Source organism: Suricata suricatta, chromosome 9 (genome assembly GCF_006229205.1).
Source record: "Suricata suricatta isolate VVHF042 chromosome 9, meerkat_22Aug2017_6uvM2_HiC, whole genome shotgun sequence".
Lineage (NCBI taxonomy): Eukaryota > Metazoa > Chordata > Mammalia > Carnivora > Herpestidae > Suricata > Suricata suricatta.
The window spans coordinates 65,229,718-65,241,325 of record NC_043708.1 but is presented as its reverse complement, the minus strand read 5'-3'; the positions used below and the strand labels follow the sequence as shown (position 1 = coordinate 65,241,325).

The following is an 11,608-nucleotide window of genomic DNA, read 5'->3' as shown; positions in this document are numbered from 1 at the left end:
GAGAGAGAGGGATGCAAAACTTGAGAGACTATTGAATGCTGAAAATGAACTGAGAGTTGAAGGGGAAGGGGGAGGGGAGAGAGAGGGTGGTGGTGATGGAGGAGGGCACTTATGGGGAAGAGCACTGGGTGTTGTATGAAAAACATTTTGACCATAAAATATTATGGAAAAAAATTAAAGAGGCTTCCACCATTAAAAAAATAAAAAATAAAAAATTTAAAAATTAAAAAAAAATTAAAAAAAAAGAAACAAACTGTAAATGTGGATAAAGGAGAAAATGATGCACTTGTTTGAACAAATGGAAAGGCCAATTTTTTTTTCCTTAGTAAACTTGTAAATAAATAAGGCCATAATACATTTCACATGATTTAGTAATTCTTTCAGATTTATCATGACAGGGCACTTGGGTGGCTCAGTCAGTTAAGAAACTGACTTTGGCTCAGGTCATGATCTCACAGTTCGTGGGTTCAAACCCCACATGAGGCTCTGTGCTGACAGCTCAGAGACTGGAGCCTGCCTCAGATTCTGTGTCTCCCTCTCTCTCTGTCCTTTCCCTACTCCTTCTCTGTCTCTCTCTCTCTGTCTTTCAAAAATAAATAAACATTAAAAAAATTTTTTTTAGTTATCATGACAAAAGCCAATACTACAGTTGGTTAAGAGCATAAAACCAGAATACTGGGGTTTAAATTTTGGGCCTACCACTTAGCGGTTGTGTGCCCTTAGACAAATTAATGCACATCTCTGATCTTCAACTTCCTTGCCTGTAAGATGGGGATAATGAAAATAATAGTAAATTCCTTATAGGGTTATCACAAGGATAAAAGAGCAAACATAGGTAATTCTTTTGAGCAGTACATGTACTTTAAAAATGTAAGCTATTATTAGTAACTTCATACACATGAACATTATCAATTCATTCTGTACATGTAAGACACATTAACTAAAAGCATACTTTATGTTTTTCTATTTCAACTTTTAATGGTCATACAAATACATGTTATGTGATCCTATTAGATAGTCTTATTGACATCAAAATTTATTTTTATCTGTTTAGTTATGTTTTATTACTTATGTAAATATTGATTTGTTCCAGTATATATATTTTTTACATAATAAATATATTGGTTATATTCACAAAGTATCAACACCTCAGATATCTTAAATGTTTTCTTTTAAATATAGTCATTACATTTAATATATTCCAACCACTTACTTGGCACCTTATCAAAGATAAACATTTATTCACTTTAATCACATTGCCCCCAAATCAATCTGCTCTCAAAATTATGTGTATTGAGATACCATGGTATTTCCATTGGCATGTGTTGCTCCACATTCAGAAGTCAGACATTGTTCATAATAATCAAATATTTATTACATACCAGCCACATTCAGGTCATCGCTGGGCTCCAGATAAGTGGCCAAAGAACTTTAGAACTGGAAAGACCTCAGAATATGTGGGACACCCTCTTTTCATCAGTGAAGCAACCGATGCCAAGAATACAGAGAAGCCAAAGGTCACTGGCTCTGGCCAGGCAGAAATTTCAAATGCCTGTTAACTACGTTCTACTGTATAATATTTGCAGGGTCCCTGTCCTCAGGTTATGGGCAAGTTACTACAAAAACTTGTTTTTCTGTAGAACAGCAAATGGATTTGAAAGGCATTGTTATGGCCTTTTATAAAGTTGTATTGAGACCTACAGAAGGTCTGTCTTCAATTCTACAAAAGATACAATGCTATTAATAGACCCAAAGAAATTGGTGATATCCATAGTCCTATCTAAAGTTTGTGATAGAATCACTATGTTATCCTGATTAAAGAAATTGCTCTCCTTTGGTCAATCTGCTCCAGCTCTTATCTGAGAACATGTAATCAAAAAGGGCTGGAGAACATGTTCTAACAAGAAAAGATTGGTCGTGAGTTATTAGATGACGGTGGCTGGAAGAAAAAAAGTCAGGAAAAAAGGAAACTGCAATAAGCTATTCTTGAACTGTCACATACTTGGAGGACTCACAATGTTAATCATTTAACCAATCAGAATATTTGTATTATCTATCTTCATTTTACTTCCCGTGCAGGGACAATTAGATAACAATCTTTTCTCAAGGGTAGAGAGTTAAGCATCTACCTAATGAATCTTCTCTGTGTAAAGACCAAACTGTAGAAGTCTGTGGGAAATTTTACTTATTTTCCAATTGCTATTTTTAAGCTGGACATTCTGATTACTTGCCTTAATTCCAATTCTCTTTGTGAATATAAGTTCAACCACAGAAAGGCCAATAATTAAAGAACACTTAAAATGGGAGAATTTCCATATTTCTTTGACTCCAATTTGACAAAATGGTTTTTTTTTTTTGCTATTTAAGACCCATTTGTATCTCTGTAATATGCACACTTAGACATAAATTTGGCAGAATATGAATGTTTAAATAATTTTAATATGCACAACTCCTTTGTTACTCTCCTCCTTCTTTGCCATACTAGACATACTACCCCTTTCTTTATGGGATGTTTTAAATATTATGCTCTTTGGTTCAAGGAAAAATAGGTAATATATTTGTTGGTAATGATTCAGATTCTCGTTTTAATGATAATCAATGTCAAATATGAAAAAATATAGGGAAAGTAGAGCTTAAGAGAGGATATGGATTGAAGATTCCCCTGAATGCAAAATAGGAGAAGTCTGGGAATCCAGAGCAGGGAGGAAACTCACCTGTGACACCTGGAAAAATTCTTGACAGGGAGACTATGAGACCCAAGAGAGGAATGGCTATGTGGTCCATCTAAGAAGTTTGTACCAAAGGCACAAATCAGCCAACTGAACTGATGCTAGATTGACCAATGTTCTATGACCTAAGCAAAACACAGAAGTACCAAATAGCTGATAGACCAGAAATATCCATATCCATTCTTTTTTTTTTGAGAGAGAGAGAGAGAGAGAGAGAGAGACAGATAGAGTGCAAGCAGGGAAGGGGAAGAGAGAGAGAGAGAGACGGAAGCCAAAGCAGGCTCCAGGGTCCAAGTTGTCAGCACAGGGCCCAATACAGGGCTTGAACTCATGAACCTGAGGCAAAGTCAGATACTTAATTGACTAAGCCTCCCAGGTGCCCCCAGAAATATCCATTCGTAATGGTAATCAGTACTGATGGACGATTAATGATTGTAATTCTCTTCCTACCTGCAAACTATAGCAGAGTCTTCATTGAAGCTTGAGATGGAAAACCTTTGTTTCACCATCCGCTGGGTGATCAGGCTGTGCTTGGTAGAATATAACATGAGTGCAGCCATGCTTAAAAGGCAAATAAGTGATACCCAGAGAAGACAATAATGCAGTAATAAAAGTTGCTGAGAACAGATACTATGCACACCAGACCAAGTGGTACCATATTTACTAACAGCAAGAAAGAAAGTATATACAAGATCCAATCATTTGCAATGCACCTGTTCCTTTAGGCCAGCAAATCCACTCCACAGTCATCACAGGGAGCATGCCTGCATGCACCCCGATTTTGGTTGCAGTATAAGGATCCCAAGCTCTCCCATATTGGATATGAAATACAGAAAGTTGAAGGTGTGCCTGAGAGTCATTGAAATGTGTCTTTACACTTGATCTTAGCCAGAAAGCCAAGAAGAGATTGAAATTTGTCTTTAAACAGAACAAAGGAGGTCACTGAGTTTGACCCAGGGAAAGACATCCCCACACCAAGTAGTAAGCTCAGTGAGGTAGTGTGGGCTCCCTATCTCTTGGTAAGAGACATATGCCGGGCCCGAGGCCTGTTCTTACGTGGCCAAGCTGGGACCGAAAGGCTGCATGCAAGAGACTGTCTTTCCTAACAAGTTTCAAGAAGCAGTTAGATCATGACGTCATCAATTTAAGTGCTTTCTAAATAAATAAACATCATATTTCCTGCTGAAATTAAAATGTTCTGAACACACATTCAGAGACACCTAACAACATGAAGAACAGAATGGTTCTTTCCTCCAACTTCTATGTTTGCCCTTACTCCTTTTTCTCTATAGCCACTGTTTCCCCAGGTGTAATTTAAAAGGCCATCCTAGTGTCCTACGCCTCATCAACCTGCTATCCAGTGTTTGTTCAACGTACATGGCTAACCTCTATTAAAATGTGACACATTGAAAATAAATGGTTAAAGTGCTGTTAGTTTAATAACAGTTGTTTGCTATTTTATTGTAGGGCATAACAATTATCTGGATAAACTACTCATGCTGGTGGCAGTTACTGGTTATCAATAATTAATCCCCTTTGGGCTCTAAGGGATTAACCACTTTTTAGCTTCTCTTAATCATTTGCCTTGAGCTCTTTCCTTCTACATTTCCTTCCTATATGCACACACGAGTCCTCTTTCTAGCACAGAGCAATATTAATCATACAAGAAAGAAAATCATCTCATTAAAGCCCTGAAGCTCATTAGAGAAATTTAAGTTATTCTAACACTTTCCTGATATTGTCGTATCCATCTAGTGAAGAGTGCTGACTCTCCTGCCAGTTAACTGTTTTACATGAGCTGACCTAAAGACTGAAGTGCATTTTCTATGCCGAGTAAAAGATGGAGAGTTGTAGCTGTTTTTACTAAAGGAACGAATTAAAGATTTCTCTGTAAAAACACTATTTTTTCTTTAGTGCTATTACATTAGCACATGCTTCTAAGCATGTTATAGATATACTTCATTTTATACAACTGATGCATTTCTGGAAAGTCAAGGATATTTGGGACCTATCTGAGGTGCAGAGAAAATTTCAGGCTAACGGAAGCGTATGCAAAATAATTTGTTAAATAAAATATTCTGAGGTAGACAGCTATCCTCTAATGGATAAATTTTCTTCTAACATCATTGTGGGGACACAAAAATAATATTCTATAAAGCTGAAAGAGCCGTGGCAAGACAAAGACTGCAATGTAAAAAAGGAAAGGAAAAAGACAAAGAGTCAGAAGAATTACAACAGATTTGGCAATGTATGAATGCGGGCAGTGAAAGGATGAAGTCTCACCTTCAGAAGCAACTCACCTAAGACTGATTGTCAAGGAATTTCAGAAATCATCTAAAGCAATAGTGAACAATTAGGGAAGCTGTTTCAGAAAGAGAAAAAAGAAGACTTTTATGTAGTCTACTCAAGTGGAAAGTATACACATAAAAGGTTTCCTCTCTCACTGAGTCAATGCAGTAGAAAAGGCATTCATGAAATTAACTAAAATGAGTATCAATTTTAAAGTTCTAAGTCTTTCAAACTAAAGAATAAATAGCATGATAAATGTGAATTTTTTTAAGTTGCAGGGCAACCACTGGATTAAACAAGCTAAACAAGTATAATTTTCCTGCAAGCCTTTACTCTTCAGAATTTAAGTATGTTAGCATATATGGTAAATCTTCAACAGAAAGTGTATTTTCCAAATTCAAGCCACAGAAATTTTTGCTAAAAGTTTTTCCAGGATTAAAGAGCAGAGCACCATATATTTTCATAAAGTTGTACTAAGATACAAGTAAAAATTATATTAAAAATGACATTAGGAAAGTTCTGGTTGGGACGCCAACCAGAAAAACAATTGGCTTTACTACTGCTCAAGCATTAAAAATTTAAAGTATTAAAAAATATATGAACAGTGTCTTTTTCCTGACTGGTCTTTGGTCTATTCTGTCTCAACAGCTCATGACAAGGTACCTTCTGGAAATGCCAAAATTGGGCATCCTGCCTCCAACTTCAAAGCCATGGCTGTTATGCCAGATGGCCAGTTTAAAAACATCAGGTAGGAGTGCTCTGGTGGCACCAGGCTCCTGATTTCAAGCTCAGGTCATGATTTCACAGTTCCAGAAATGGAGTCCTGCTGACAGCACAGAGCCTGCTTGGGATTCTTCTCTCAGTCTCTGTCTCTCTGTCTCTCTGTCTCTGTCTCTGTCTCCCCACCCCCCTTCTCCTCTTGCACTCTTTCTCCCTCAAAATAAATAAATAAACTTTAAAAAAAGACATCAGCCTACCTTACTACAAAGGAAAATGCGATGTGTTCTTACCCTGTTGACTTCAGCTTTGTGTATTCCACCGAGATCATTGCTTTCAGTGACACGGCAGGAGAATTTAAGAAACTCAGCTGCCAAGTGATTGGTGCATCTGTGGATCTCATTTCTATTGTCTGGCATGGATTAACACTCCCAAGAAACAAGGAGGACTAGGACCCATGAACATTCTCTTGGTATCAGATCGAAAGCGTACCAGTGCCCAGGACAATGGAGTCTTCCTTTTTTTCAAGTTTTTATTTAGATTCTAGTTTGTTAACATATAAGGTAAAATTGGTTTAAGGTGAAGAATCTAGTTTAATTTAGTAAAATTGGTTTCAGGTGAAGAATTTAGTGGCTCATTACTTACATACAATATCCAGTGCTCATCACAAGTGCCTTCCATTTAGCCCATCCCCCACCAAGCACTTGTTCTCTATAGTTACGAGTCTCTATGGTTTGCTTCCCTCTTTTTTCCCTTCCCTTGTGTTCATCTGTTTTGTTTGTTAAATTCCACATATGAGTAAAATCATATGGTATTTGTCTTTCTCTGACTCTTATTTCACTTAGCATAATACATTCTAGCTCCATCCACATTGTTGCAAATGTCAAAATTTCACTTTTTTAAATTACTGAGTAATATCCCATTGTGCATATGTGTATATATACACGTGTGTGTGTGTGTGTGTGTGTGTGTGTGTGTGTACACCTTTTTATCCATTCATTAGTCGATGGACATTCGGGATCTTTCTGTAGTTTGGCTATTCTTGATAATGCCCCTATAAACATTGGGGTGCACATGCCCCTTCAAATCTGTATTTTTGTATCCTAGGTAAATACCTAGTAGTGCAATTGTGATTTGTAGGGAAGTTCTATTTTTAATGTTTCGAAGAACCTCCATGCTGTTTTTCAGAACGTCTGCACAGTTTGCATTCCCCCCAGCAGCATAGTGTTACCCCTTGCCCATATCCTCACCAACATCTCATTTCATGTGTTGTTAATTTAGCCATTCTGACAGGTGTGAGGTGGTATCTCATATGGTTCTGATTTGTATTTCCCTGATAACGAGTAATATTGAGCACCTTTTCTGTGTCTGTTGGTCATCTGAATGTCTCCTTTGGGAAAGTATCTATTCATGTCTTCTGACCACTTTTAAAAATTTTTTAATGTTTATTTATTTTTGAGAGACAGAGTATGAGCAGGGGAGGAGCAGAGAGAGAGGGAGACACAGAATTTGAAGCAGGCTTGAGGCTCTGATGTGTGAGCACAGGGCTCAACCCCAAGAGCTGTGAGATCACGACCTGAACTGAAGTTGGACACTTAACTGACTGAGCCACCCAGCTGCCCCTCTTCTGCTCATATCTTAACTGGATTATTCATTTTTAGGCTGTTGTGTTTGATAAATTCTTTATAGATTATGAATACTAACCGTTTTTCAGGTATGTTATTTGCAAATATCTTCTCCCATTCCACAGGCTGCTTTTTAGTTTTGTTGTTGCCTTAGCTGTGCTACACCCTTTATCCATTCCTCCACCAATGGATATTTAGGTTGATTCTATATCTTTGCACTTGTAATTAATGCTGCAAAGAACAGAGGGGTGCATGTATCTCTTTGAATTAGTGTTTTCATTTCTTTAGATACATAACAGAAGTGGAATTGCAGGATGGTATGGTATTTCTATTTTCAACTTTTTGAGAAACCTCCATACTGTTTGTTGTAGTGGCTCCATGAATTTACATTCCCACCAACAGTGCACACAGGTTCTCTTTTTCCACATCCTTGCCCAAACCTGCTATTGTCTTTTTAGTAATAGCCATTCTGACGAGTATGAGATGATACCTCGTTGTGGTTCTGTTTTGCATTTCTCTGATGGTTAATGATGCTTACTTTTTTTGTAATTGTCTGTTGGCCATTTGTATGTCTTCTTTGGAAAAATGTCTGTTCATGTCTTCTGCCCATTTCTTCTGTGTAGAAGCTTTATATCTTGATGAAGTACCAATAGTTCATTTTTGCTTGTTTCCCTTGCTTCCGGAAATGTGTCTAGTAAGAAGTTGCTGCAGTCGAGGTCAAAGAGGTTGCTGTCTATGTTCTTTCCTAGGATTTTGATGGTTTCCTGTCTCATTTAGGTCTCTCATTCACTTTGAATTATTTTTGTGTATGGTGTAAGAAAGTGGTCCAGGTTCATTCTTCTGCATGTTGCTGTCCAGTTTTCCCTACACCATTTGTTGAGGAGACTGTCTTTTTTATACTGGATTCTTTCCTGCTTTGTTGTAGATTAATTGACCATATAGTTGTGAGTCCACTTCTGGATTTTCTATTCTGTTCCATTTTCTATGTGTCTATTTTTGTGCCAGTGCCATACTGTCTTGATGACTACAGTTTTTTAATATGGCTTGAAGTCCAGAATATGATGCCTCCAGCTTTAGTTTTCTTTTCAGGATTGCTTTGGCTCCTCGGGATCTTTTGTGGCTCCATACGAATTTAAATTGTTTGTTCTAACTCTGTGAAAACTGCTGGTGGTATATTTATAGGGATTTTATTAAATGTGTAGGTTTCTTTGGGTAGTATAGACATTTTAACATTTGTCCATCCAATCCATGAGCATGGAATGTTTGTCCATTTCTTTGTGTGCTTTTTCAGTTTCTTTCATAAGTGTCTTATAGTTTTGAAAGTACAGATCTTTTACCTCTTTGGTTAGGTTTATTCCTAGATATCTTAAATTTTTTTAATGTTTTATTTATTTTTGATACAGAGAGAGACAGAGCATGAGAGGGGGAGGGGCAGAGAGAGAAGGAGACACAGAACCAGAAGCAGGCTCCAGGCTCTGAGCTAACCATCAGCACAGAGCCTGATGTGGGGCTCGAACCCACAAACGTGAGATCTGACCTGAGCCAAACTCAGAGGCTTATCCAACTGAGCCACCCAGGTGCCCCAGGTTTATTCCTAGATATCTTATTATTTTTGTTACTATTGTAAATTGGATTGATTCCTTGATTTCTTTTTCTGTTGTTTCATTAGTGGTGTATAGAAATGTGACAGATTTTTGTGCATGGCTTTTGTATCCTGTGACTTTGCTGAAATCAGGTATTATTTCTAACAATTTTGTGGTAGAGACTTTTGGGTTTTCTACCTAGAGTATCATGTCATCTGCAAGTAGTGAAAGGTTGACTTCTTCCTTGCTGACTTGGGTATCTTTTATTTCTTTTTATTGTCTGATTGCTGAGCCTAAGTCTTCCAGTACTATGTTAAATAATAATGGTGAGAGTGGACATTCCTATCTTGTTCCTGACCCTAGAGGAAAAGCTCTGTTTTCCCCCATTGAGGATGACACTGGCTGTAGGTCTTTAATATATGGCCTTTAAGATTATGGAATGTAAAAGACTGATGAGTGCATCTTATTCAGGGACTTCTTTATCACTGATGATAAAGGTGTCCTTTGGGAGGTCACTGTGAATGACTTCCCTGTAGGCCACTCTATGGATGAGATTCTGAGATTAATTCAGGTCTTCAAGTTTACTAACACATATGGGGAAGTGTGCCTAAGGCATACTTGATGATATCATCAAGCCTGATGTCCAGAAGAGCATAAAATATTTCTGCAGGCAAAATCCTCAGTTTTCAAACTCTGCGCAAGCTCTCTGCGCCTTGAACTTCTATTATACATTGCTTACATTTATCTCAGGATATTCACCTCATCCTGCTTTAGTTATGTTCTCACCTGTCTAGCCTCTCCTCTGTTAGCCAGACCATTTGTTCTACTCATCATTGTCCCTTCTTTAGTACATTGAATTTTAAAAATGAATCAATAATTACTTATTAATTATGTTAAATTTGAATCTATTAAGAATGTATTGAATAACTATTTAATATTTACAGATTGTTTACTATATGCCAGAAACTAGGTACAGAAAGGTTAATAGAACATGGCCCATGCTGAGGATGCAGAGAAAGGGGGGGCCTTCTTGCACTGTTGGTAGGAATGCAAACTGGTGCAGCCACTCTGGAAAACAGTATAAAGGTTCCTCAAAAAGTTAAAAAAAGAACTATCCTATTACCCACTAATTGCACTACTAGGTATTTACCTAAAGCATACAAAAATATAGATTCAGAGAGGTATATGCAACCCAATATTTATATCACCATTATCAATAATAGCCAAATTATGGAAAGAGGCCAAATGTCCATCAACTGATGAATAGATAAAGAAGAAGTGATATATATATGTATATATATATATACATATATATATACATGTGTGTGTGAATAATATAATGGAATATTACTCAGCCATCAAAAAATGAAATCCACATTTGCAGCCACATGGATGGAGCTAGAGTGTATTATGCTAAGCAAAATAAGCCAGTCATAGACAAAAAACTGTATAATTTCACTCATATGTGGAATTTAACAAACAGAACAGATGAACATAGGGGAAGAGGTAAAAGAGAGAGAGAGAGAGAGACAGAGAGAGAGACAGAGAGAGAGAAAGAGGGGGAAGGAAACCATTAAAAGACTCTTAACTGTAGAAAACAAACTGAGGGCTGATGGAGGGAGGTGGGTGAGGGATGGACTAAACAGGTGATGGGCATTAAAAATGGCACTTGTGATGAGCACTGGGTGTTGTTTATATATAAGTGATGAATCACTAAATTCTTCACTAAATTCTTATGTGTAAGTGATGAATCACTAAATTTTACCATATATGTTCACTAGAATTAAATAAAAACTTGAAATTTAAAAAAAAAATTGTAAAAACAAAACACAAAAGAGGACCAATACACTTACCAAAGTTGACAATATAGTTATCTCTTAGATCTAAATCTAAAACTTAGAGTTCAAGGATTCACACAAATACAGTTATTGCAACTATGACAATGTCTTCAATTTAAAGTGAGAGATTTATCTAATGCAAATTTTAAACTTTTTTTTTTTTTACAATTTACACAGGCCTAAACATTAAGATAATGTTAAAATGGGCAATACCTGTTTTTTGTCCAATTAGGGGGAAAACTCTTCCTCATCACCAAGTCATGTTATCTGCAATTTTTTTAAAGTTAAGGGCAGAAAATAAATGTTAACATTTGACTAATATCTTCAAAATATCAGCAACAGAGCAATAATTTTATTAAAAATAAAAAAGTATGCTACTTAAATCCTATTTCATCAATCCTTTAGATTGATCCGCCAATATATTTTATCATTAAGGTGCTATATAAATTTAAAAATCTTTTCACCGAAACTTTTAGCATGATTAATGAAAATTAAATCTTGGCGTTTACAATTCACTATGATTTTGTCAATGAGGCTGTTTTTTTATTCTTCTTCCATTGAATTGCCAAAAGTAATTTTCTAACTTAAAAATGAATACCAAAACTTCAGGGAATGTTGCACGCCTTTTGCACATAAAAAATTATTTTAGTGGTCATGATCAACTCTATTCTCTTTAAATCACTTAGAACTCAAAGTGACCCTCCATGAAGAACAATTCCACAAATTAACCTCACCTTTCAAGCAAAAAATATTTTTGTGTCCATTTCCCTAACCAGTGGACCCACTTACTGCATATAATCAGGGAACCTTACCATGATCAACAGAAA

At 36.5% G+C, this 11,608-nt stretch overlaps 1 pseudogene; it reads left to right on the top strand.

Annotated features, from left to right (window-relative positions):
• The first annotated feature begins 3,130 nt into the window (after positions 1-3,130).
• On the top strand, positions 3,131-9,737 carry LOC115302225 (annotated as a pseudogene).
• Positions 9,738-11,608: the final 1,871 nt, after the last annotated feature.